Raw genomic sequence first — 26455 nt, 5'->3', positions numbered from 1 at the left:
ATCTCTATTCACTAGCCCATCAGCTGAATTGGAATCATGACTGTCAAGCCCTCACCCGTACCTCCTCACTTTCCTTGGCCCCCTTCTTTTCCATAGTGCCTCATTACTCCCATGTCTCATCATATCCCCCATTACCTACGGGTTCAGGAGTAGTTTAGGATATCTATGGAAACAGGAATGATCACAGATTTTGGTGTTATGTTCCCTAGAATGTCTGTGGCCAAACTGCCTGGCACTTACTTTCAGCCACTGTCAAGCTCTGCCTCCTCAAGACGAGCCATTTCACGAGAATGTGTTTTCCATTTCCCCATTTGGATCTTGCTAAAATCAGCTGTGTAGCATTGTGTCCGGAGAAAAGTAGCAGTGATTGACGATGAAAGCATTGGTAGGTATGTTTACCTATTATTGCATATACTGCAGAAAAGCTTGAAGATATGTCTAAAATGGGTTTACTACCTGTGAAAGATTCATTAGTGGTTTTACGAGAGTAATGGTTTATCATTAGATGGTGGTTGCAGTGTATAATGATGTGATTTAAATTATATTTTGTTTCTGTCATGTTTTGATTGTAATGCTCTTGTGAAACGTCTTGGGATGTCTCTTTGCATTGAAACTGCTATATGAATATAGTTGTAGATTTTGAGAAATATGTTTGTGACGGAGGATATTACATTAATTGCTTGAATCAAATAATATAACTTGTTGCAGCACTGGAATAATGACCTGGAGCAATGCCTCTGGCTGTGATTTCCTTTACGATCTCCCACATCAGTCACAATAATTGCCTCTGTGACCTCCATTCCTCTTGCAGGTACAGCACATCTCTTCTCTGCTGTTCTTTCTTCACCAGGATCCCCAGAGTTGCTTCCAAGGAACTATGAAAGGTTCCTTTCAGTTCCTAAACAATTCTGAACATTCTTTCATCTTCCTGTCAACACAATGCAAGCCATCAGTCAAAGTGCATGTATGGAGATTACAAATACGCCCACAAGAATTGCTCCTAATTGTGCTCAAGAGTTAACTGGCGTGCCTTGTTTTTGTGCCTCTGGGCATCTCTGAGTCGTGACAATGAACAGCTCATCGCAAAATTGTGTACTAAAAGGAGGATTTTAAACTAGCTATATTATTAGCGCAGCGCCCACTTAGCACCTGTTTTCACCCTATTCCCAAAGTAAGTTATAAGTTATTTTTGAAATAATTCATACATTTTTAAAAGTTAACATGTATCCATTTCTTACTTGTTATAAAGTAAATGCTTTGCTTTGAAACAATTTTTATAAATCGAATACCTATTAGTATTATCCTGGCACTTTTATAACTATTTTGTGCTTTAGAACATCAGAGAGCAGGAATTCGGACAACAGATATTCTGGGAGAAAGTGAGGACTGCAGATGCTAGAGATCACAGTCGAGAGCGGGTTCTGGAAAAGCACAGCAGGTCAGGCAGTATCCGAGAAGCAGTGAATCGATGTTTCGGGCAAGAGCCCTTCATCAGGAATGCTGGGATCCAGATCCAATTGGTGTCCAATCTGTGAACAAAGTCAGTGGAGCAATCCTTGGTGTAACCAGTATAAGGATCAAACTAAATTCCTCTTTGAGTACTTAATTCAACACTGGAAGTGTCAAATATGTACCCCACTACAGCATTCTGGACGGGTTCTGAGACTTACTAATTCTCATATGTAACCAGTAAGTAGTTTGGCTTTGGAGACAATGAAAGGTGATACCAAGGGAGACTTGACCATTTCAAGGTTGGGTAGATTTTTTTTTGTGCAACTCACAATTGTTGCACATTTTACATGCCTCAGTGTCATGCAGAGTTAACATCAATTTCCATGTCTTTAACAGGTTTTATTCACATTGCTTTGAAATTCTGCTCCATGCCTCCAGCTTTAGCTTCTAGCAACCTGAACAGTTCATTCACATTTTTCTGAGACCATGCCAAGGTTTATTCAATCAAACCTGGTGAGTGTCAATAGTAAATGAATCAGCATATCAAAACTGCACAATTCAACACAAAGATGTGTACTCGTTCATTCTGGAAGTACATTGTGTTCAGAATCAAGGATGTCTTACTGCAGTTATACAGGGCCTTGGTGAGACCACACCTGGAATTTAAGGTCCAGTTTTGATCTCCCCACCAAAGAAATGATATACTTGCCATAGAGGGAGTACAGTGAAGGTTCACTAGGATGATGCCAGGATGGCTGGACTGTTCAATGAGAAGCAATTAGTTTATGAGGGTTTGTATTCACTAGAATTTAGAAGGATGAGAGGAGATTTGATTAAAGTTCTAACAGTCCTGGTCAAATTGGAATACATTGGAATACTGCGAATGCTGGAAATATGAAACAGAGAATGATGGGAAAGCTCAGCAGATCTGGCAGAATCTGGGGAGAGAGAAAGAGTTAATGTTTCAAAATCGGTATGATTTTCCTTCAGAACCGTTCCAGCATTCTCCATGTTTGTTGAAGCAGGGAGGGTGTATTCCCTAGTTGGAGAGTCAAGAACCAGGGAACATTATCTCAGGGTACAGGGTAGGCCCTTCAGTACTGAGATGAGAAAACCTTTCTTCAGTAAAAGGTTGATGAATTTGTAGAATTCTCTATCACATAAAACTGTGGAAGTAAAATCAGGGAATATATTCATGAAGGAGATTGATAAATTTTAAAATATTAAAGGCATCAGGGTTATGTGGAGAAAGTGAGAATATGGCATTGAGATAGAAGGACCATAGGTAGATAGGAGCACCATTGGGCCAATTGGCCCATCAAGTCTGCTCCACCATTCAATCATAGTTGATATGTTTCTCAATTCCATTCTCCTGCCTTCTCCCCGTAACCCTTGATACCTGTACTAATCAAGAACCTTTTGACCTCTGTCTTAAATACACTCAATGTCTTGACCTCCACAACCTTCTATGGCAATCAATTCCACAGATCAACCACCCTCTAGCAGAAGAAATTCCTCTTCACTCTGTTTTAAAGGACTGTCCCTTCAGGTCATAGTCACTCCTGCTTGTGGAAACATCTTCTTCACATCCACTCTATCCAGGCCTCTCAGTATTCTATAAGTTTCGATCAGACTTCCATTCATCTTTCTAGACTCCATTGCGTACTGACCCAGATTACTCAACTGATACTCGTATGACAAGACTGGGATCATTCTTGTAAACCTCCTGTTGACCCCTCCATCCTTCCCGAGTCACAATACCCAAAATTGCTTACAATATTCTAAATGCAGTCTGACCAGAGTCTTACACAGCCTCAGCAGTACATCTCTGCTCTTGAATTCTAGCCCTCTTGAAATGAATGCTAACATTGCTTTTGCTTTCCTAACTGGTAACTGGTGACTGAACCTGCATATTAACCTTAAGAGAAACCTGAACTGGAACTCCTGAAATGGACTAGACTTCTATGCTTCTTACCAAAGTGCATAACCTCACACTGTCCTACATTGTATTTCATCTGCCACTTCTTTGCACACTCTCCCAGTCCTTTTGTAGCCTCCCTGCTTTTCAATACTACCTTTCACTCCATCTATCTTTGTGTCATCTGTAAACTTTGTCCAGATTGTTCATGTATAACATAAATAGTTGTGGTCCCAATACTGACCCTTACAGCATTCCACTAATCACTGTCTGCAATCCTGAGAAAGAGCCTTTTATCTCTTCTTTCTGCCCTCTGCCAGTCAGCCAATCCTCTATCATTGCCAGTACCTTGTTCCTAATACCATGGCTTCTTAATTTATTGAACAGGTCCCTGAGTGGCACATGATCAAAGGCCTTCTGGAAATCCAAATAGATCATATCCACTGTCTCTCCTTTGTCTAACTTGCACGTTACCTCCTGAAAGAATTCCAACAGATTGTATGTCTCGTTCTTCCGAAGCATCCTGTGATCTGTATATCCCTGTTTGTTATGATCTGACTGTATTGTACACAAAACAAAACAATTCACTGTATTTGGTGAATGTGACAAGAATAAATCAAATCAAATCAGATTTGTCAAGTCTGATGTCCCATTGATGAAGCTGTGCTAACCCAGCTCTATTTTACCATGGATAAAAGCAAATTATTGCGGATGCTGGAATCTGAAACCAAAAGAGAAAATGCTGGAAAATCTCAGCAGGTCTGGCAGCATCTGTAAGGAGAGAAAAGAGCTGATGTTTCGAGTCTAGCTGACCCTTTGTCACAGCTTTGACAAAGGGTCAGTTAGACTCAAAACGTCAGCTCTTTTCTCTCCTTACAGATGCTGCCAGACCTGCTGAGATTTTCCAGCATTTTCTCTTTTGGTTTCTATTTTACCATGCACTTCTTGGTACTCTGCAATCTCATCCTTAATAATGGACAACAACTGAGGTCAGGAAAAGCAACCTATTGTTTCCTGTTTTCTGCCTCCCTCCCTTCTCAAACAGGGATGTTACATCAGCTAATTTACAGTTCCCTAGGACCCTCCCAGTTCCACTGATTCCTGAAAGATCTCCGCCAATGCTTCTACAATCTCCTTCGCTATCTCCATCAGAACTTTCAGGTGTAGTCTGGGATGATTTATCCACTTTCAGACCTTTCATTTCCCTAGCACCTTTTCATTAGTGATGGCCATTACACTCACTTCATCCCCCTGACTCTTTGAAGTTCTGGCATGCTACTGGTGTCTTCCATCATGAAAACTGATGCAAAGTACATACTCAGTTTCTCCTCCATTTCTTTATTCCCCATTACTACTTCTGCAGCCTCATTTTCTCGCGGTTTGTTATCCACTCTTGCCTCTCTCTCACCTGTTTGCATCTCAAAAAAAACTTTTTGCAATCTTCTTTAATATTACTAATTAGCTTACCCCCATATTTCAATATCTAACCGCTTAATACCCTTAATGTCTTAATTAGTTGTCCTCTGCTAGTTTTTAAAGGCTTCCCAATCCTCTGACTTTGCACTAATCTTCACCATATTGCATGCTTTCTCTTTTGCTTTTACGCTGTCTCTGATTTCCCTCGTCAGCTGTGGTTGCCTAGTCCTCCCCTCAGTATGTTCTTCTTCCTCCTTGGGTTGAATTTCTGCTGTGCCTCCTGAATCACCCGCAGAAACTCCTCCCATTGCTGCTACACCTTCTTCTCTGCAATGCTCCCATTCTAAATAACTCTCGCCAGCTGCTCCCTCTTGTCTTTGTTGTTACTTTTATTCCATTGTAATACTGTCACATCTGATTCCAGCTTTGCCCTTTCAAACCACTGTGATTGTATGGAATAGCAGGAGCAGGCTTGAAGAAAAGAATAGGTAATAACAAAGAATGCAGATGCTGGAAATCAGAGTCTAGATTAGAGTGGTGCTGGAAAAACACAGCAGGTCAGGCAGCATCCGAGGAGCAGGAAAATCGACGTTTCGGGCAAAAGCCCTTCATCAGGAATAGAGGCAGGGAGCCTGCAGGGTGGAGAGATAAATGAGAGGGGCGTAGGGGGTGGGGAGAAAGTAGCATAGAGTACAATAGGCGAGTGGGGCTGGGGATGGAGGTGATAGGTCAGAGAGGAGGGTGGGGAAAGGTAGCAAAGAGTACAATGGGTGAATGGGGGTGAGGATGGAGGTGATAGGTCAGAGAGGAGGGTGGAGTGAATAGGTGGAAAGGAAGATAGGCAGGTAGGACAGGTCATGAGGGTGGTGCTGAGCTGGAAGGCTGGAACTGGGGTGAGGTGGGGGAAGGGGAAATGAGGAAACTGGTGAAATCCACATTGATGCCATGGGGTTAAAGTGTTTTGAAGCGGAAGATGAGGCGTTCTTCCTCCAGGCGTCCGGTGCTGAGGGAACGGCGGTGGAGGAGGCCCAGAACCTGCATGTCCTCGGCAGAGTGGGAGGGGGAGTTGAAATGTTGGGCCACAGGGCGGTGGGGTTGATGTTCCCGGAGATGTTCCCACTCCACCCCCCTCTCATTTATCTCTCCACCCTGCAGGATCCCTGCCTCTATTCCTGATGAAGGGCTTTTGCCCGAAACGTCGATTTTCCTGCTCCTCAGATGCTGCCTGACCTGTTGTGTTTTTGCAGCACCACTCTAATCTTACTCTTGAAGAAAAGAATAGCCTACTCCTGTTACTCATTTCTAATTTGAACAATTTCAATCTATCTGAATATGACGAGGTCAAAAGTTATGACTATTATATGCAGCAAAACAAGAAGTTTACATTGCTTTTAACAGTTCACTAAAATTTGGAATGGAACAGACAGATATTTTGAATCAAGGTATATGTTATCCAAATAAAATAACAACATGACAAAATGGAAGATAGTCTTCAAGCATTAATCTTCTAAAATTAATCTTCTAGATTGCTAAATGCAAAAAGAATTGCATGATGCCTTTATGCATGCAGCAATATTCCAGGAATTACACACTCAATAAGTATTTGACCAACAGTTTGCACAAGTTAAGAGTTTCATTGTTGAGAATCCTTCCCAAGGGGGAGGCCTCATTGTCATTCACAGTGTAAAATCTGAATATTTTATATTCAGCCATAATGTTCAAATTTAGACTACATCAAAACAGCTGGTGACTGCAAATTTAAAAACTAAACATTACTTTTTGAAATCCCCATTGAACAAATGGTAATGATCGTAATGAACACAGTAGTCAGAAAAGACAAAAGACAAAGAAATAATAGCCCAGAGGTATGTTGTATCACCAAGTGTTCGTAATTTACTGAAACCTTGATGTCAGAATTAGAACATTCAAAAATAATTGTGTACTTTTTTTTTGTCAGTTATATAAATGTCAGCATTTTGTTAACTTCAAACTTTATGAACATCTGCTGCAATTTTCTGCTGCTGTCAATCGTGTGAAATTCAATCCTTCAGGCCAGATGGTCCAGTTCAACTGTGAAGAGAAGAAAAGTATTAAGAATGACACCATCTTCATTATTGTCAAGCCTATGTACTTACACAAATTCAACACCCAGTAGATGCTGAAAATCTGCAATATAAAGGAAGAAAAAAACTAGAAAAATTCAGCAGGTCAGACAGCATTTGTGAAGAGAGATAGTTAACATTGCATTCATCAAAAATTGTACTTTTATATTGACGGAGCTTTGGGGTAAATTTATGACTGACATGCACATTACATGTTCTACTATTGTTACTTACAAAGTTTTAAATAGTATGACTTTAGTTTCTGCTTTTTTTTGTGTGCATACCTTTGGAAAATGTTGGTAAACATTTTCAACACTTTATTGGCTTTATAAACTCCAGTGCTTCTTTTTTCAACACAATCAAAATTGGTATTTTTAATTTTGCTTAATATATATAACATTCTACTAATCTGAGGCATAGTAATCAGGATAGGGTATCTCATATGTTGGAGTTAACGGGAAAAAGAGCAACTGTACGTTCATTTGTTTTTCTTCATTTGTTCATGTGATGTGGGTTCCACTGGTAGGGCCAGCTTTTATTGCCCATTCCTACTTACTCTTAAACTGAGAGGCTTGCTACGTCATTTCAAAGAGCAGTTAAGGGTCAGTCACATTGCTGTGGGTCTGGTGTTTTATATAGAATGGTGTATTTTAGTCCCTGAAAGGCATTAATGAACCAAATGTGTCTTTGTGATAATGAATGACAGGGTTAAATTTTCAGGTCCTTAATATCGTGGGCAATGACAAGAAAAGAAAATTGAGATGCAATATTGAGAAAAATAGTCTGTGCACTTAAGGTTTCAATAGATACAAATCTCTCCAATGAGCGATGAAGGGCCTATTTGTGTGCATTAACTTCTCATCATTATCTAATTTCACCTAATTTATATCCGGGTTGTTATTTACCTGCGCATTGGAGAAAAAAACTAGATGGCAGTACTTTTCAATGTGAAAGTCAGAGTGGTTGTAACTCACCAGCATCTTCATTGGGCATCCATCCTGGCCAGCAATCTCCAACATCTCAGAGCATGCTCCATGAGCAGCAATCACCTACACCTTCTGCCCACAGGGATGGCATTGGCAAACCACCCGTCTCACTTCCTCATTTACAATACAAATCTGCATGTACTGCACTTTGGAGCTCACTAAGTTCTCATTATAATAAATGCTGCTGCAGTCAAGATTAGAGTGGTGCTAGAAATACACAGCAGGTCAGGCAGCATCCGAGGAGCAGGAAAATCGATGTTTTGGGCAGGAGCCCTTCATCAGTAGCATTTCGCCTACTTCATAGGCAGGGACACACACCCAACTCATGCATTAGAACATGATGTATCTCTAGGCTCTGAGTTTGCTTTGTTAGCTGGTGCTGAATGATTTTGCACCTTTTGGAATTCTCATAGCATTTGCGTCTTGCTTTGCCTTGCCTATTTGCTCATGGACCACTCATTCAAAATTTAAACGCTATCAGTATTCTGTATTTTAGAACAGGCACAAAGTCAGGCAATCTATCATTTCCACAGATGTTGTCAGATCTTCTGAGTTTCTCCAGCAATTTCTGTTTTTGTTTGAATCTGTCACTTGCCAGCAATGAATTGTCAAGGGGGTGGACATACTGATGATTGGCATTGTGCTATGTCAATGTGATACCTGCACTGTCTGCGTTCAGCTTATGTGGCAACCGCACTGAATGTTCTTCAATCAACTGCTGACTGCTTGCATCACTAAGGAGACGTTTTATTTCTAATGTCCCCCACATAGATTCATTGGAACAGTCAAGAATAGACCCAATATTATCAGGTGTTATAGTCACTGTAGTCACTGCACAATAAAGGACAAAGAAATTGAGGAGTGAAGACATCAACAAGCCTAGGACCAGCAATAACAACCAGCAGCTATTAAACAATCTCCACATGAAGTCACAACAGATGGTCCACTTAGAATGCAGAGGATGTGCATGAGGCCCAGAGTTTATTGTACTCATTGACATTTCTTCCAGATGAGCATAGCATAGTATTGCCACAAAAGACTAATGTCCTGGGGCACTATCACAGAACTGTGTCATCTGCTGGAGCAGGACTATGATCTGAAAAGGTGAGTGGGGACCATCCTGTGCCAGTGGCTTTCAAGGTGACAGCTGCAGTTACTTTTTGTGCAGCTGGCTGCTTCCAAAGATCCACTGGGGACCTGTGTGGGATTTCACAATCCTCAGCCCACAATGTGTCAACGTTGTTACCAAATCACACTGCTTCATCTCATTTTCTTGTAATGAGTTCAGCCATATAGCCCAGGCAGTGAGCTTTGCCAACATAGCTGCTTGCCCAGGTACAGGGCAGTATAGAATGTACACATATCATGCTGAGAGCGGCATATCATGACATCAGAGATAGAAAAGGCTTCCATTCACTCATTGTCTAATTTGTTTGTGATCTTTGTGACTACATCTTAGAAGTCTGCATTGAGTGCCTGAATGTTGACATGATGAATTTTACCCTTGATAACACGAGTTCCTGTTTAATTTTAAGGGCTCAATGCCTTTCAAGGATGTCCAATGACCTAAGTCTATGCCCTCAACCCTGACTAAGGCCTGGCCTAGATAAACTGCAACCCTTTCTTCCACCAGGGACATTGTGGAGTAGATGTAGGCTTCGTCAAAATGAGGCTCCAGTTCATGGATCAGCCTAGAAAAGTGTTATTTGACACTCTGTGCAGAGTGTGCTGTATCATCCTGCACTCTGCACAACTGAGGCAGACAAAGAGGAGATGTGATACATACTGAAGATCTGGGAACATTGCAATAGTCTTCTTACGCTGAGGATAAGGACATTGTCTTCCGTCATGATAGAGCAGTGCAGCATCATAGATAACAAGCCAGGAAAGATTTAATTTATAAGTGATTCCAGTCATGGAGCTTTGGTCTAACTCATCCCCACTGACCAGGTATCCTAAATTAATCTAGCCCTGTTTCCATGTCCCTCTAAACCTTTCCTATTCATATATCCATCCAGATACCTTGTAACTGTTGTAATTGTACCAGCTTCCTCCACTCCCTCTGGCAGCTCATTCCATACACGCACCATGCTCTGAGTGAAAACATTGCCCCTTTTTATATCTTACTCCTCCCATCTTAAACATCTGCCCTCTAGTTCTGAACTTGCCCACCCTGGAGAGAAGACCTTTTCTATTCACCCTTTTCATGCTCCTCATGATTTTATAAACCTCTATAAGGTCACCCCTCAGCTTCTAATGCTCGTGGGAAAACAGCCCCAGTCTATTCAGCCTCTCCTTATGGCTCCAATTCTCCAACCCTAGCAACATCCTTGTAAATCTTTTCTGAACCCTTTCAAGTTTCACAACATCCTTCTGATAGGAAGGAGACCAGAATTGAATACAATATTCCATAAGTGGCCCAACTAATGTCCTGTACCGCTGCAACACGACCAATTGATAAAGTCATCATTAATTGGCTGTAAATTTGTTGCTGTTCAAAATCCCTGTTTAGTCTCTGAAGCAAATGTAAATGTCTTCTTTACTTTTCCTGCTGTTTAATAAAAGTTAATGTTAATGTATGTTTAAAGGTGTAATAATAATAATTCAAGACTATTGCTACAATGAACATTAAGGAAAAATGTTTTTTCTTCAGCCTGGGTCCTAATGTTGTATGGTCCTAAGGAAGGGTAGATTCTGTAGGTTCATTCTTGTAACTGCAGCAAGAATGACAGTCATTCAGACAGGTAATAATTAAAAGTGCAAATATTTTTATAAATGTGTTATTCTATTTTCAATGAAGTGTTAACCATGCCACATTTTTCTCCTCACCAGCTTTCTTTTTCCTTACACCCCCACTGTCTCTATATGCAGTCCCAGGATTAGAACCAGGCATGAAGGAGATTTTTCTGCAGTGGAGATTGTTGGTCCCCACATTTTGGGTGGACAATCCTGGGCTCTATTTTTGAATAGAGAATCCGGAGATGAGAATCTGATAGCCAGATGCAGAGATATCCTGATTAGTTCAATCTTTACAAGGATGAGGGTGATATGGAAGGGTGAACATAGAGGGACCTCTGGAGATGCTCCTCTGGAGTGCCCTACGAAGAGGCTTCTGGTACCACTTTTTCTCCTTGTGAGGAAGGGTCACCAAGAGTGAGCTCTAGGTCCATTGTCCCACTGTCATCTTACCTTTGGTTACTAATGGTTACAATACTGGAGTGCAGCTTTGCATAGAACCCCGGCAGCCAGTGAGCATTCTGCAGGATCTGGTTCTCCATGGCAGCTGCCATCTTATGCATGGAGTCAGCCAGGCACATGCATGTTGGAACCAATATTGTACTGATAGTATCTAACCTTTGATCTTGTTTCCCAAGTGTGTGTTTGACAAAACTATCTGTTGCTCCAGTGTCTGTTGTGCATTTTCATCAGGTTATTGTAAATCTTTTCAGAACCCTTTCGAGTTTCACAACATCCTTTCTATAGGAAGAAGACCAGAATTGCACATAATATTCAAAAACTGGACAAAACTATTGTTGATAATCTTTCAACCTCTTGCTTAATAAAAACTCTATCTAATTCTGCCTTAAAAATATTCAAGCGTGCTGCTTATATCACCTTTACAGGAAGAAAATTTCAAAGATAAATTACTCTCATTGAGGAAAAATATTGCTTATCTCTGCTTTAAATAGGCCACTTCTGATTTTTAATGTTTAAATATGTATACTTCACAATGTCTGTTGGTGTGTTTTATTATATTTTTATGCTAAACCTCAAATTATAATCTCTAGAAAGGATTAGATCAATTAATCACTGCAGACATCTTCAAACATTACCATCACTCAATGACTGCGGGAATTGGAACATACATGCTCCATATGACTGTGGTGGCTCGCTCAATTAAAAGTATCAAAACCGAGTTTCGTCGATTTTTGTTGACACTTGCAGATTTTGTTGACAGTTGTTAGACCTCATTTCTGGGCACTGCAAGATACGAAAGTTGCAAATGTATTGGAGAGAGTGCAGAAGCAATTTACAAGAATGCATCCTTTTTCTTGACATTAGATGAAGTGCACTTATTTCAAAATAACATTCAATTTCCTCATAGCCACCTTCTCAGGCCTTCCCACATTCACGAGTATGACTGATTTTAGCTCATCTCAAAATCACTCTTTGTTTTTGCTATTTTCCAATCATTTTTTGGCAAGAATAAATTGTAAGTTGTAACATTAAAAGATGTTGTTTTGGAGCTATTATTTGTATAATCAATAGTCAATAGCACTGATTAGGACTAGTGCTTAATTGAACTCCAATATATCCAACATTTGCATTATTCTTTGTTGAAGATGCCTTGAAATAAAACTGTTTCATCTGTATGTAAATGAAAATATAGGGAAGTATGGAAAGTCAAAGTTTGAGAACAGAGAGATAACAAACTTTGGAATGGAAGCAGAAACCTTAGCTGAAACAGCATGCAATATTATCAGAGTAGGTAGGAAGAAAAGTACTGTTGAGATAATAAGACTAGAATGTAATTGTAGAGGGTTGAACAGATGTTAGAAAATTAAATGTAAAATCTAGGATAATTCTACTACCATTCTCAAGTACAATGATATTCTGGATGTTACTTTAAGACAGAATCTTTTCAAGTAAATTTCAGAAATAAGGAGAGAAGTGATACAAGTTGGATGCAATTTAACAGTTGATACTCAGGTGTCATAAAGTGGATGGCAGTAGAGTTATACAGAATTCAATGAGATATATAGAAACATATTTGAAATAGGAGGGGGCCATTCAACCCTTTGGCCTTCACTGGCCTTTAACGAGATCGTGATTGATTAACAAATCAGTTCCATTTTCTAACCTTTTCTCCACATTCCTTGATTCATTTAACTAACAAAAAGTAATCTCAGTCTTAAAAACATCTGCAGCCTTTCGGGGAGACATATTCAAATTTCTACTCACTTTGTGTAAAAGATCCTTTCTGATTTGACTCATGTGATTTCAAGATTGAGAGGCAATTTCCCAGGCGAGGAGACATGATTTTCCATGTGTACGGGGTTCAAATCCCCTGAAATTGATGTTCAGGTAGAATCCCAACATTTTTCATTCTTTTCCAAGTTTCTGTGGGATGGATTGTAATTCCCAAGCAAGGAACCTCCTTGGATCTTTCAGCTAGTATTGAAGTTTGTTAAGAAATTAGTTGAGAACTATTTACATCCTCAATTCTGACTATCTTAGCCAGGGCAGTCAGCTATTTCCCAACTTGTCAGCAATTTGACAGGGTCACAGAGGTGATTGCACTTGAAGACCAGTTTTGACTTTCAGTGAAACTAATAAGCTGGGAGGGCTTTGATTAGTGAAACTAGAGAGCTGCAGCCACGGCCAGACAGAAAGCTGCTTTTCAAAGCATTACTTCCATTAGGAAGTGCTCCTATTGCCTCACAGCTCATTGTAGTTATCTATTTCTCTGAATATACTCCACCTATCTGGAACTTAACGTACTTTCAGCAATGGTTCTACCAATACACGGAAGTACCTCAGGAGCAGCATTTCCACAAACTCTCACACTGATAACATCACCACTTGCCTTGTCCTCAGCCATATGGTCCTTCACAGGATAGAATGGACAAACACAGAAATCAGGCTCAAAGGAGTGCAGATTCCAACACACCACCTATAAGAAGCTTTCTCAACACACCTGAGCACCATGCTCTAGGAGGGTAAGACTGTCGTAGTGGGTGGTTGGTGCAACCTGCAGCCTCTTGAAATTTAACCTCCTTCCGATTTAAGTTGGGAAAAAAAGGTGATCAATAATATGTCTCTTACTGGACGGCCATTCATTCTGACCCCTCGATACCTCTTCCCTGGTTCTTTGCTCCCCACAAAGTTATGTGTTCTCTCCGTGAAGAATGAAAAGAAGTTTGTTTCAATTATGTCTGTGGAATGGAGGCATGAATGCTATTTGTGAGGTTGACAGTGAGGTATGGTTATGAGAAGGCAATATATTGAGAGTGAGTAAGATTTGGCTGCTCAGATGAAGATGTGAGGTGTCTGAAGTGTGAGGTCATGAGTGGATGTGCAGAATATTATCGTGCAGGAAAGTCAAACTTTTCTTCTCCTTCTACACACAACTTAAGCTACTCCAGAGCTTGGAAATTCAGTTCACTTTTAATATAGTATGCTAGAGTGTTTGTAATGCTACACTAGTTCTGTACACTGATGAATTGTCTGTAGTCATGACTGGATGGTACAGACTAATCATTTCATCCATTAAGAGTCCTATTGAATACTGGAGTGAAGTAGCCATGTTCACTGCTGATTGCATGATATTCAGTACCATTCATAACTCCTCAGATATGGAAAAAAATCCATGTATGAATGCAACAAGACATGCACAACATTCAGGCTTGGTCTGATAAGATTATTCTTGCCCCACGAATGCCAGGTAATACAGAGGAACCTCGATTATCTGACATTCAATTAACTGAATTTCGGACTATCTGAACAAGATTGCAAGGTCCCGATGCTTGGTTAACAATGTTATCCGGCATTCGATTAACCAAACAAAATATTCCCCATGTAATCAATTCCTAGAGGAGAGAATCTAACCATCTTTGTTTGACATTTAATGGTATTATTATCATTGAATTCCTCTCCTGCCAGCAATTTATGGGTTACTTTGACAAGAAACTTAATTAGACCAGGCATAAAAACACTGAGTCTACAGAAAGGAAGCTGGGAATTCTGCTTTGAATAACTGTCCACTGGACTTGCCCAAACTTGTCTACCATTTAAAAGGCACAAGTCTGGCATGTAATGGAATACTCCTCATTTACCTGGAAGAATCCAGCTCTAATAATGTTCAAGAAGCAAGAAATTATCTAGGACAAAGTGCCCCACTTGCGAGTTGATACACAATAGCAGCAGGTATACTGTAGGAAATCTGCAAGGCACTTTTAACAGCATCTTCCAAACTCACAAAATCTACCTGAGAAGAGCAAGGCCAGCAGATGCTTGGGAACTCCAGCACCAACAAGTTCCTCTCCAAGCTACTCATCATTCTGACGTGGAACTATATTGTCATTTGCTATTGCTGGATGAAACTTCTGAAGTCCCCTTCCTACCAACACAGTCAATATACATACACCACATGAATGGCAGTACTTCAAGAAGGCAATTCACCTTCTAACAATTAGGCATTAGTATCCAACACTGGGGAGTTTTGCCAGTCATGCTTAAATCTCATGATAGAATATGTAATGTTTGTTTTTAAAGTCCTAATTTTTAGAAAACTTTTGTTATCCTTATTTTTACTGTTTCTTCAACACCATGGCAGGTTCTGAACCATCAGCCTATCCAACTGGAATCTTCACTTCTGTCTTTGAACAATGCCACACCATTGCACATCAAACAGTAAGTAAATAATAAATGTTAGAGCTGAATGAAGGTTAAAAAAAAAGTTGATGCCAGCTTACTGAAGATCAAAGTCATGTACTTGCTGAGTCTGTGACATGTATCATCTGCGCACAACAACAAAAGAATTCATTCTGTGGTACATGTGGTTCCATTTGCAGAGATCGTTTGAGCTGGTCACTATAGGACTTTGTATAGGACCTTGTGGCTACAGATGAAAGTTTATTTCATTTGTTATTTTCTCTAGTGAGTTGGTGCAAGGAAAATTGCTTGTAAGCATTCAAGTGTTAAGAATTTTATTATTTCCATACAAAGAATGAGAATAACTTTCCAAAATAAACTTTTGTTTTGGAGTTCTGTTATAATATAAAGGTGTCAAGGTATTAAAGCTGCTATAGCAGTTGTGCAGCAACATTCTGGAATAAAGATAAATATGTCAATTTCTGCTTCACCAGGATTATTGGTATTATTTTTCAGGTGATCAAAGACTATCATAATTTCTGTATCTTTTAGCCAATACTGCTAACTGTATATGGAGATAGTCCAGACCACTATCTTCAGGCTATGGGATTCCCTAAGTGCCTTGAGAAGATGGCGATGACAGAGCTCTTGAGCTACTGCAATCTATTAGGTGTAAACACACACACAATGCCATTAGAATTGGGTAGGGAGTTCCAGGATTTTGACTCAGTGACATTGAAGGAATGATCTAATATTTCAAAGTCGTTTGGACGAAAACTTGCAGGAAGTGGTGTTCTCCTATATCCTTTTAGGTGGCAGTGGGCATTGGCTTTGGAAGGTGTAGACTAAGAAGCCTTGGTAAGTTTCTGCAGTGCATTTTCTCACCTTATGCTGGAGGGAAGGTCAATTATGAAGCAGCTTAGGATAGTTGGGCTTATGATAATACCCTGAGGATTACCTGCAGAGATGTCCTGGAGCTAAGATGACTGACCGTCAACCATTTCAAACACCTTTTTTGGTGCTCTGTATGACTCCGACTATTGGAGAGTTTGCCCTTATAGCCATTGATTCCAGTTTTGCTGGGGGTTCTTGATGCCACGCTTAGTCAAAATTACCCTTAATGTCAAGGTTTATCTCTATTCAATCCTTTATCTATATTTGGACCAAGGCCCTAATAACATCAGGATCAGAGAGTTCCTGGCAGAACCTGAACTGAGCACCAGTGAGCCGGTCATTGCTAAGCAATTGCTACTTGATAGCATCATTTATTACACCTTCTATCACTTTACTAATGATTGCGAGTAGACTGATAGGATGATAATTGGCTGAGTTGGATTTGTTTTGCCTTTTGTGTACAGGACCCGCCGGAGCAATTTTCCAGAGTTCGGTGTTACCAGTGTTATAATTGTACTGGAAGAGCTTGGCTTAGGGGAGCAGCAAATTCTGGATCACAGGTCTTCACTACCATTTCCTAATGTTGTCAGGGCCCATAGCCTTTGCAGTGTCCAGTGCTTCCAACTGTTTCTTGATATGTGGAGTGAACCAAATTGCTGAAGACTAGCTTCTTTGATACTGTAGCCTGTGGAAGAGGCCAAGTTGGATCAGTCAGCACTTCTGGCTGAATATTGTTGCAAATACTTCAACCTTTTCCTTTGTACTGATTTTCTCGCTCCTCCATTAAGGGGGTTAGTGATATTTACAGAGCTTCATCTTTCAATTATTTGTTTAATTGTCCACTACCATTCATAACTAGATATGGCAGGACTGCAGAGCCTAAAGCTAATCTGTTGGGTGTGGAATCACTTGGTTCCATCTTTCATTGGCTGCTCCGCTCTTTGGCATGCAAACAATTCTGTTTTGGAACTGACATCTCCATTTTAGGTATGCAAGGTACTGCTCCTGGAATGGTTTCCTTCACTCTTCATTTTACTGGTGTTTATCCTCTGGCTTGATAGTAATGGTAGATTGGGGGCTAAGTGTGGTAATCGGCAGAAGTTTTCCTTGCCCATACTTAACCTGGTGACATGAGACTTCATGGGATTGGGAATCAGTGTTGAGGACTCCTAAGTCAACTCCTTCATGACTCTATACTTTTGTGTCACAACCTCTGCTGGGTCTATCCCACTGGTGGGCCAGGATATACTCTGGTATGGTGATGATGTTGACTGGGACATTGTGTGTAAGGTATGATTTTTTCAATATAAATATGTCAGGCTGTTGTTTGACTCATCTGTGAGACATCTCTCCCAATTTTGGCACTTGCCCCCAGAATTATGTAAGAAAGACATTGCTGAATCTACTTTTTTTTTCTGATTGATACAAGGTAGACCATCCAGTTTCAGTCTTTTTGTTTTTCTTTTCTAGTAGCTTCTTTCCTTATTTGAGGACACATTTGGCCAAATCAGGTTAAAGATGGCAGTTTCCTTCCCTGAATGACATTAGTGAACTAGATGGGTTTTTCTGGCAATCAACAATGGTTTCATGGTCATCATTAGAATTTTAATTCCAAATTTCTTATTGAATTCAAATTCCACTGTCTGCCATAATTGCGTTCAAACCCAGTATCCCAGAATATTAGCTGGATCTCGAGAGTACTAGTCCAAAGACCAAATCACTAGCCTATTACTTACCCCTGTTTATGTTTGCAAATACACTGTCCCTGACTTGTTTGCTTCTTATCTCTAAATAAGGCTCCTCAATTCATTATGCATAACACTCCTTTATTTGCACCTGGACACAGCAAGTTTTCAGATACAGCTTTCTAGTTTAGTTCCTACAATTTTTCTCTCGCTAACATGCATTCTAGACTGGTATCTTCTCTCTTATTGATGTCAGCCATGTGATCAGTTACATCAGCATGATTTGCATGAATCTCATAATACCACAATAATGTCATTTGCTTTCCCAAATTGGAACAAAACTTCCTCTGATCATTTCTTTGCAACAGCATAAATGTCTTTGCATAGCATGAGCTAGAAACAAGTCATTCAGAGCAATCTTTTCTCTGCTGGTCTTAATGACGCTCTCTGTGCACCATTTCTGTAAGAATCCACTTATAATTCAGTATGAATTGCCCTCCACACATTTTCAAATCTTTATGTTAGATCAGCAGCCAGTGAGAGCTATTAAGTTGATATTGCACATTTTCTTTATTCATTCATGAGATTGGGACATCACTGGCTAGACCATCCATAATTGACCACATTGCTGTGAGTCTTGAGCCAGACTAGGTAATATGCCAGTTTCTTTCCCTAAATAACATTAGTGAACCATATTGATTTTTTTTGACAATTGACAATGGCTTTACGATAATCATTAAACTTTTTATTCCAAATTTTTATTGAATTCAAATTCCTCTATCTATCATAGTGGGATTTGAGCTCGAGTCTCTGGGTTAATATTCCAGCAATAGGCCATCACTAGGCCATCACCTCCCAAAATTACATGCGGCACGTAAAGCAGACAGCAATGGTCAGATGGGCATGGGATGGGGAACAAACGTCAATCGTTATAGGGAGTCTGAATTTTTCCTAGTTACCCTTCAATGCATTTGACAAAAATGCTCAGTTAAGAAGAAAATTGTAAGTCTATTGAATTTTGTGCACAGTTTGCAGGCAGGTTCTAGGTTCCCTTTGTCCTCAACACCTATCCTAGGACATGTTTGGTCATTCAGTCACATAGTTGGTGCCAGGTCTTTGCACTTAATAGCATGGGGAACAGACAAGCAATTCTTTTGAGTGGATTGAAAGCCAATCATTGTTTTACCTGCCCCATTATATTTTGCAGATTTGTTATTCTATTATTAATTATGGAACATAAAGTGCATATTTCTTCAGATCAGTTACATTCACTTCAAAACATCAACTCTGTTTTTCTCTCTCTGTCGGTATAGAGTCATAGAGATGTACAGCATGGAAACAGACCCTTCGGTCCAACCTGTCCATGCCGACCAGATACCCCAACCCAATCTAGTTCCACCTGCCAGTACCTGGCCCATATCCCTCCAAACCCTTCCTATTCATATACCCATCCAATGCCTCTTAAATGTTGCAATTGTACCAGCCTCCACCAAATCCTTGGCAGCGCATTCCATACAAGCTTGTTGCTGTTGAGTCATTCCAACACTTTTGTTTTTATCTAAATTGCTTGCTGTGTCTGCATATTAACTTTCTCTGCTTCTTTTACAAGTAAACCTTATCTCTCTCAACATCAACCTTTACTCGTTTCACATCTATTAACTTCTGAGGTACTTTGTTGAATGCCTTATGAAACTTAGGTAGATGATTCCCTTTTATTCACCAACCAAGTTGCACTCTCAAAAAACTCAACTGAATTTTTCTGAAGTCATATTGCTTTGGTGATTGTTCTAAGTGCACTATTAAGATTGCTAAAAATCACAAACACCAGTTTATAGTCAGCAGGTTTACTTGGAAGCACTAGCTTTTGGAGCGCTGCTCCTTCATCACCTAAAGAGCAGCACTCCAACAGCTAGTGCTTCCAAATAAACCTGTTGGTGTTGTGTGATTTTTAACTTTGTACACCCTAGTCCAACACCAGAACCTCCAAATTAATATTAAGACTGTCTATTTCTCAAAGGTTGATGTCAAGCTAACTGAACCTGAAATTCCTTAATTTCTCTCTCCCTACTTTCTTGAATAGAGGTGTTTTCAAATGAAATAATATCATAATATACCTTGCTGATTTATGGTCATCAATTCATGACTCCTAAGTATTCAACTCTAATTACTACTTAAATTATTTCCTGAGTACTGTTGTCCTTAAAACAAAAAAAAATCCTGAATTTCAAATCTATTAATTTTGTGTTTGCATATGTATACTTTATTTTGGTTTATATCTGTGAACAATATGATACATTTAATTTTTTAAAATTAAAGGACCAAATTTATACCATATTTTAATGGAATTCTGCTTTGCATAAAATGCTAATAATACAGTTGCATTCTGTGTAATTACTTATAATGTCATTAGAATCAACACATCTCATTTGAAATTAATTTTCAGCTTTTGGTAGAGATTTATTGTCTAATGCAGAGTTACAGGAGAGAAAAACAAAGTGGAAGAAAGTTCCTTTGCATAAAATGTCATTGTGAAACAGTGTGCAGCTGCTATGAACTGGTAAGTTGCTTTATAACATTTGGACTTACTTTATGTAGTCTTTAGCGACAATGGAAGTTTCATTTAAAATTTGCCATTAGGAGGAAACGTATTAAATATGCTTAACCTTGATTTTCAAAAATATATTTCTCAGCTTGCCTTTTCAATTGAGAATTTAAGGTCATCAACCTCCAATAAAGAGTCCTGCAAATGATTATTGTCTGTTCCTGCCAGGAATTAAACTGTCAGACACAGAGTAATTACTTTATATTGTACTTTAATGGAGTGATTGTGACTATTTGTTGCTCACTATTATATGAGAAGTGATACTTGAGCCTGTGTCTATGGTAAATCTGCAGATAATTGTGCTTCTTATCTGCTTACAATTTAATAAGTTTTTGTTTATTTATAGCATATCCTTTTGCAATACTTATTCTGTGGTTCTTTAAAGTCAAGGAGGTTCATGCAAGGGCTTATAATATAATCAGAATGCCCAATTACAGTAATAAAATTTTCTCTGTGATCCCTAGGCACACTGTAATTAAGCTAGATATTGGGTAAAAATGTGCTGCAGGCTGGAGGGAAGCACATTCCTGTAAAGGAGTGCTCTGAGGTGTTGAACCTAGAAAAGAAATTCACAAAAACAAAAAAACATCTACACATCAGTGCTTTTAGTAGATGGGAGAAAAGGAAAGGTCCTTGAAAATGGTAAAAGCTCTCCTGCAAAAACCAAAATTAATTCCATTTATGTCATTCTGAAATTATTCTCCGTTCCATCAGTGTCATCTCTGCTGCTATCGTAAATATCTGATTTGTTGAGCCAAAAAAGGAATTACATCAGCAGGAATACTTCAACCAGGATGGAAGTAAAACTTTAACACAAAGCCTTTAAAAATCAAAATGGCACATTTCAATTCTGTACGGTGACTGAATTCTAACTTTAAAGGAATTACTTTGAAAAATGTGCATTTTGATTGAGTTCTGGAAGTAAAAAAAAGACAATTCAATCCCTTTCGTTTCTCTTTATCATAAATTGAAGCAGTTATGATACCAGTTTAATAGTCTAGAGTTCATGAGTTCATCCAATTGTGAAAATTGAATTCAATAAATCAAGTCATTTATGGACAAGAAAAAAATAAGCATGAAAGCTGCCAAATTATTATGAAAATTCAACTAGTTCATTAATGTCCATCAGATAGAAAACTTCTGTCCTTGGCTGATGTAGTCAATTCTGATTCTAAATTCAAACAATGTGGAGGATGCTTACCGACATACCTGACAGCAGTAAAAACAATTGCATCAAAGTCCCAGCATGACTCTTTCATAGGAACTGGAAAAAACTAATAAATATATTCTTACTTGTGTTTTCCACTTATTAAAAAATGCTTTGGGAAAAACAAGATGCAACTGTAACAATACTGGTTAAGGTTTCCCAAGTTGTTACAGTTCCAGATGATATACCACAAATTATTAAGTCCATAAGTAAGGACAGATGAATTGGTTCCCTTTTTTTTATTCACCCACCACCTTATTTGGTTATGACAAGGTAAATTTATAAAGGATCTCTCTCTTGTTAATGTTCTCCCAGAGCAAAGGATTATGTTTTAAATGGAGCCAAATTAACCACACTTTCTTGAATTAACTGATGAGTGAGCTTATTAGTTACCAATTGCTTAAAGGAATATTAGTATAAAACAATGATGAGTCACTGAGGTAATTGGCTGGAAATCAAAGCCAACTGTTTCCAGGGTCATCACAAAAGTTAAAGATTTTAAAAGCAATACACAAAATATTTAAACGTCTTGATTTTCAATCCCAGGTTGACAGAAACACAATCCAGGTTTCTCTACTTAACAAGAAATCACTTTATTACAGGATATTAGATTCAACCTACAGCTAAACATAAATAAAATGCTGAAATTCACAAATTGAAAATCTAAACCCTATATTAACTCCCCTACACACAGACAGGCAAACATAAACAGGGAGAACAAAACATGGGTTGGATGGAAATCTGTGAACACAATTCTCTGACACCTATTCCCAAGATTTGTTGGATTAGTTCTCGCTGACCTTCCTTTTTCCATATGTTTCCACTGGTTTGTACGAGGCACAGGGTGACTGTTTCACTTAGTGAAAGTTTTCTGACCTATCGAATTTCAAGTCACAACTTTCAGCATCTGCTGAAGGAACTATAAGCTGGTTATTTTAAGATTTGAAACAGCTTTGCTGGAGGGAATGTGAAGAGTTTTTGTTTGGCTGCTACTCTCCTGCTTTCGCTTCTGGTCAAACAAAGCTTATCTGTCTCTTGCTCTCAACCCAATCTATTTAGATAACTGACAACCATTCACACAGTTGTTGGCAGATTGAGGACCTTTGTGATTGATGATAAGTCCCTGATCCACAAACGAGTCAGCTTTACTTTGTAAATAGCCCTTTAGCTCCATTGATTTACACATTGCTGGTATCCATAACAACATAAAAATAATTGAAGCGAGGCAGCCATTTTTTTACTTCCAAAGCACACAGCCATCTTGGTAAATTCTTGGGTTTCAAAACAGCTCTTTCTCATTTCAGTTTCTGTTTTAAAAGCAGAAACATGATAAAAACATGATCTATATAACATCCATGCACATAAATCATAACTGTGAAGCAATGTTAATGGATATATGGATCAGTCACTGTGAGGTTTGTGAAGAATAGATGCAGAAAATTGATAGACAAGGAAACAAGTTTTAGATTTGTAGATTTATGGCCTGATTAAAATATTTTGTCCTGTTTTCTTTTGATTGGCTTGCTAGTTAGGTGACTTCTAACATGCATAGAAAAAGAATACTTTACCTGTAATGCAGGATGACCATCACCACACACATACTCAAACCCAAGTTAGTACGCAGAGGTATTGCAGCCTATTGGCACATACAAGCCCTTCAGCACACTCTAAAATCATCTTTCACTGGCTTTTAACATCAGTTCTTGTGCATCCTTTAAAGGGGAAGACATAAAGCATGTTTCCTGGCCAGGATGTTGGCTTTTCTATTATCATGGTTTCAGTCTGTACTCCCTCCCAGGACATTATGGTTCACTCTTTTGTGCATTTCTCCCTTTTAAAGTCAATTCATTTGAAAATTCCTTGACATCTCATCATAAATTCTCTCTCTGTGTCTCTCTGTCTTGATCATTCCCATTATGTGAAGGGATATCAATTGAGCTACATTAGAAAGCCAGTTGATTGTAATTTGAATTGAATTCAATTTATTGTCACGTGTACCGAGGCACAGCGAAAAGCTTTGTCTTGCACGTAATACAGGCAGATCACAGAGTTAAGTAGCATAGATAGTCAATAATAGGTAAACAGCGGCAAAAACAAAAACACAGGTACAGGCGAATGTTGAGAGTTTGTGAGTCCATTCAATATTCCAACAACAGTAGTATAGAAACTGTTGCAAAACCGGCTGGTGCATGTGTTCAGGCTTCTGTAAAGGCTGTAAAAAAACATTGCCAGGGTGGGATGGATCTTGGAGAATGCTGGCGACCTTTCCTTGAAAACAGGCCTCGTAGATGGGCTCTATAGATGGGAGGTTGGCCTTTGTGATTCTCCGGGCAGAGTTCGCCATTCTCTGTAACCATCTCCAATCTTGAATGGTACAGTTGCCTTACCAGGTAGTGATACATCCAGACAGAATGTTCTCGATGGCGCACCTATAAAAATTTGCAAAGGCATTCGCCGTCATGCCAAATTTCCTCAGCTATCTGAGGAAGAAGAGACGTTGTTGGGCCTTTGTAACCAGTGTGTCCACATGAAGAGTCCATGAAAGGTTGTTGTGGATAACCACTCTCAGGAGCTTTACACTCTCCACTCATTCCACCTCTGTGCTATTAATGTGTTGGGGGGAGGGGGGGGTGGATAACATCCCCCTGAAAGTCAATAATGAGTTCTTTGGTTTTACCGACATTGAGAGCAAGATTATTCTCAGTGCACCATTCTTCCAGGTCTTCCACCTTCCGTCTATAGTCTGTTTCATCACCATCTGAGATTCAACCGACTCTGGTGGTGTCATCAGCGAACTTGTAAATGGCATTAGTCTGGTATTTAGCGACGCAGTCATGGTATACAGTGAGTACAGTAGGTGGCTGAGTACGCACCCTTGGGAGTGCTCCAGTGTTGAGTGTTAGTGAGGATGAAATATTGTCCCTAATCTTCACTGATTGTGGCCTGTGGATCAGGAAACTGAAGATCCAGTTGCAGAGAGTGGGGCTTAGTCCAAGATCACTAAGTTTAGTAGTCAGTCTCGAGAAGATAATGCTGCATGGTATATTTTATGAATAACACAGAGGATTTATGGGCCAGAAATATGACCCACCCAAGTTCAGCTTAGGTGATGCCTCTGCCAGTCAGCCTTTCTGTAAGATGACATGCACTGGAATCGGAGAGTTGACAATGGAAGCCTTTGCCTACCAATGCCACAGGGCCTGTGACGGACTATCAGTAATCGGCAGGAGGTGTATAAAAGTGCCAAAACCAATGGATAGAGGTGTGAAGGTGCAAGCAGTAACATGTGGAGCGTGATGAAACAGACTATAGACGGAAGGTGGAAGACCTGGAAGAATGGTGCACTGAGAATAATCTTGCTCTCAATGTCGGTAAAACCAAAGAACTCAATATTGACTTTCAGGGGGATGTTATCCACCCCCCCCTCCCCCCAACACATTAATAGCACAGAGGTGGAATGAGTGGAGAGTGTAAAGCTCCTGAGAGTGGTTATCCACAACAACCTTTCATGGACTCTTCATGTGGACACACTGGTTACAAAGGCCCAACAACGTCTCTTCTTTGTAACAGTGACATTTGCTCAAAATGGGGAAGCTGCTGAAGAAGATGGATTGCACTGAAAGTGCAAAGAGGGAGAGAGAGCACTAGTCATGAGCCTGATCCATTTGGTCGTATGTAGCCCACACATCTCCAAGGATGAGGAGCAGTGCAGAGAGAGAGAGAGAGACATCGACCATCATTTCTCTGTAGGGAAAGATGTGAAGGAGTTTGCTGAGCAGAAAATAAAGAATGGGGAACCCAGTGCATCGGAGTTGAGAGGAAATTAGATACAAACCTTAGAATAATCTCATACACCAAATATTTATGAGCTTGCATGGGGGCTGGAATCTTAAATTCCTGTCCAGGAATGTGGAGTCTTCAATTCTAGTCAACAATGTAAGGATCTTCGATTCTGGTCGAGCACTGTAAGGATCTTCAATTCCAATCCAAGAAATTTCATTTACAGCCCCTGAGCATTGGCTTCTTTAATTGAGTCTTCAATTCCAGTCCAGACCTTTCAAATCCAGTCAAGGGATCCTCAACGCTGTTGATGATCCACCATTAACAGCAAATGGTACTGGCAATCATTTAAACATGTGTCAGGGCCAGTGTGGAATAAGGCAGTAATGCAAACAACGTCTCCTTGTCCACACCTACTCATTAATTGGACACGGCTTGTGCCTCCAGGTGAGTATGTCCTTCAAATAAACTCCAGCCCTTTATGAGTGAAATTTTTCTTAAGCTGATAGATGAAGGGCAATTCTAGCTAACAGCAATTAACATTAGTTGTCCTGGTATACTAAAATATGGTCTTTATCTTGGACTTAAATAGCCTGAAGACTTTATCTTTCTTCATCTCTACTTCAATGATTTCAACAAGATAGCTGCAGAGGAAGCAAGAGGTGAATATTAAAATCATTAACCCATTAATGATTCCAACTGGCACTTCTGTTTTGATAATAGGAAAGCTGACCCAACTATAGCCATACATACTTAGTGTCCTGTAGCCTATTCATATCTTCCAGACAAGGGACAGAATTTTAACTGTGGCATGCCATTCCCAGCAGAACGGGACCAGGGCACCATTGTGATTCTCTCGTTTTCTGCTATTTTACTCATGAATGCACTTCAGATATAAAGTGCTGGTGAAGTACACAGACTTACGTGTGATCATGCAGCAGGGGCAGCTTCTCAGTGACCAGCGTACCCTTGTTGAGACTGAGCTCTCACACAAGCTGCCATTTTTCTGCTCCCCTCTCCTGTGACACAGAGTTTAACA

The sequence above is a fragment of the Chiloscyllium plagiosum genome, unplaced genomic scaffold, assembly GCF_037043375.1.
Source record: "Chiloscyllium plagiosum isolate Xiang-an unplaced genomic scaffold, Cpla_swu_hap1 HiC_scaffold_13, whole genome shotgun sequence".
NCBI classification, from domain to species: domain Eukaryota; kingdom Metazoa; phylum Chordata; class Chondrichthyes; order Orectolobiformes; family Hemiscylliidae; genus Chiloscyllium; species Chiloscyllium plagiosum.
Note: the sequence above shows the minus strand (reverse complement) of the source record.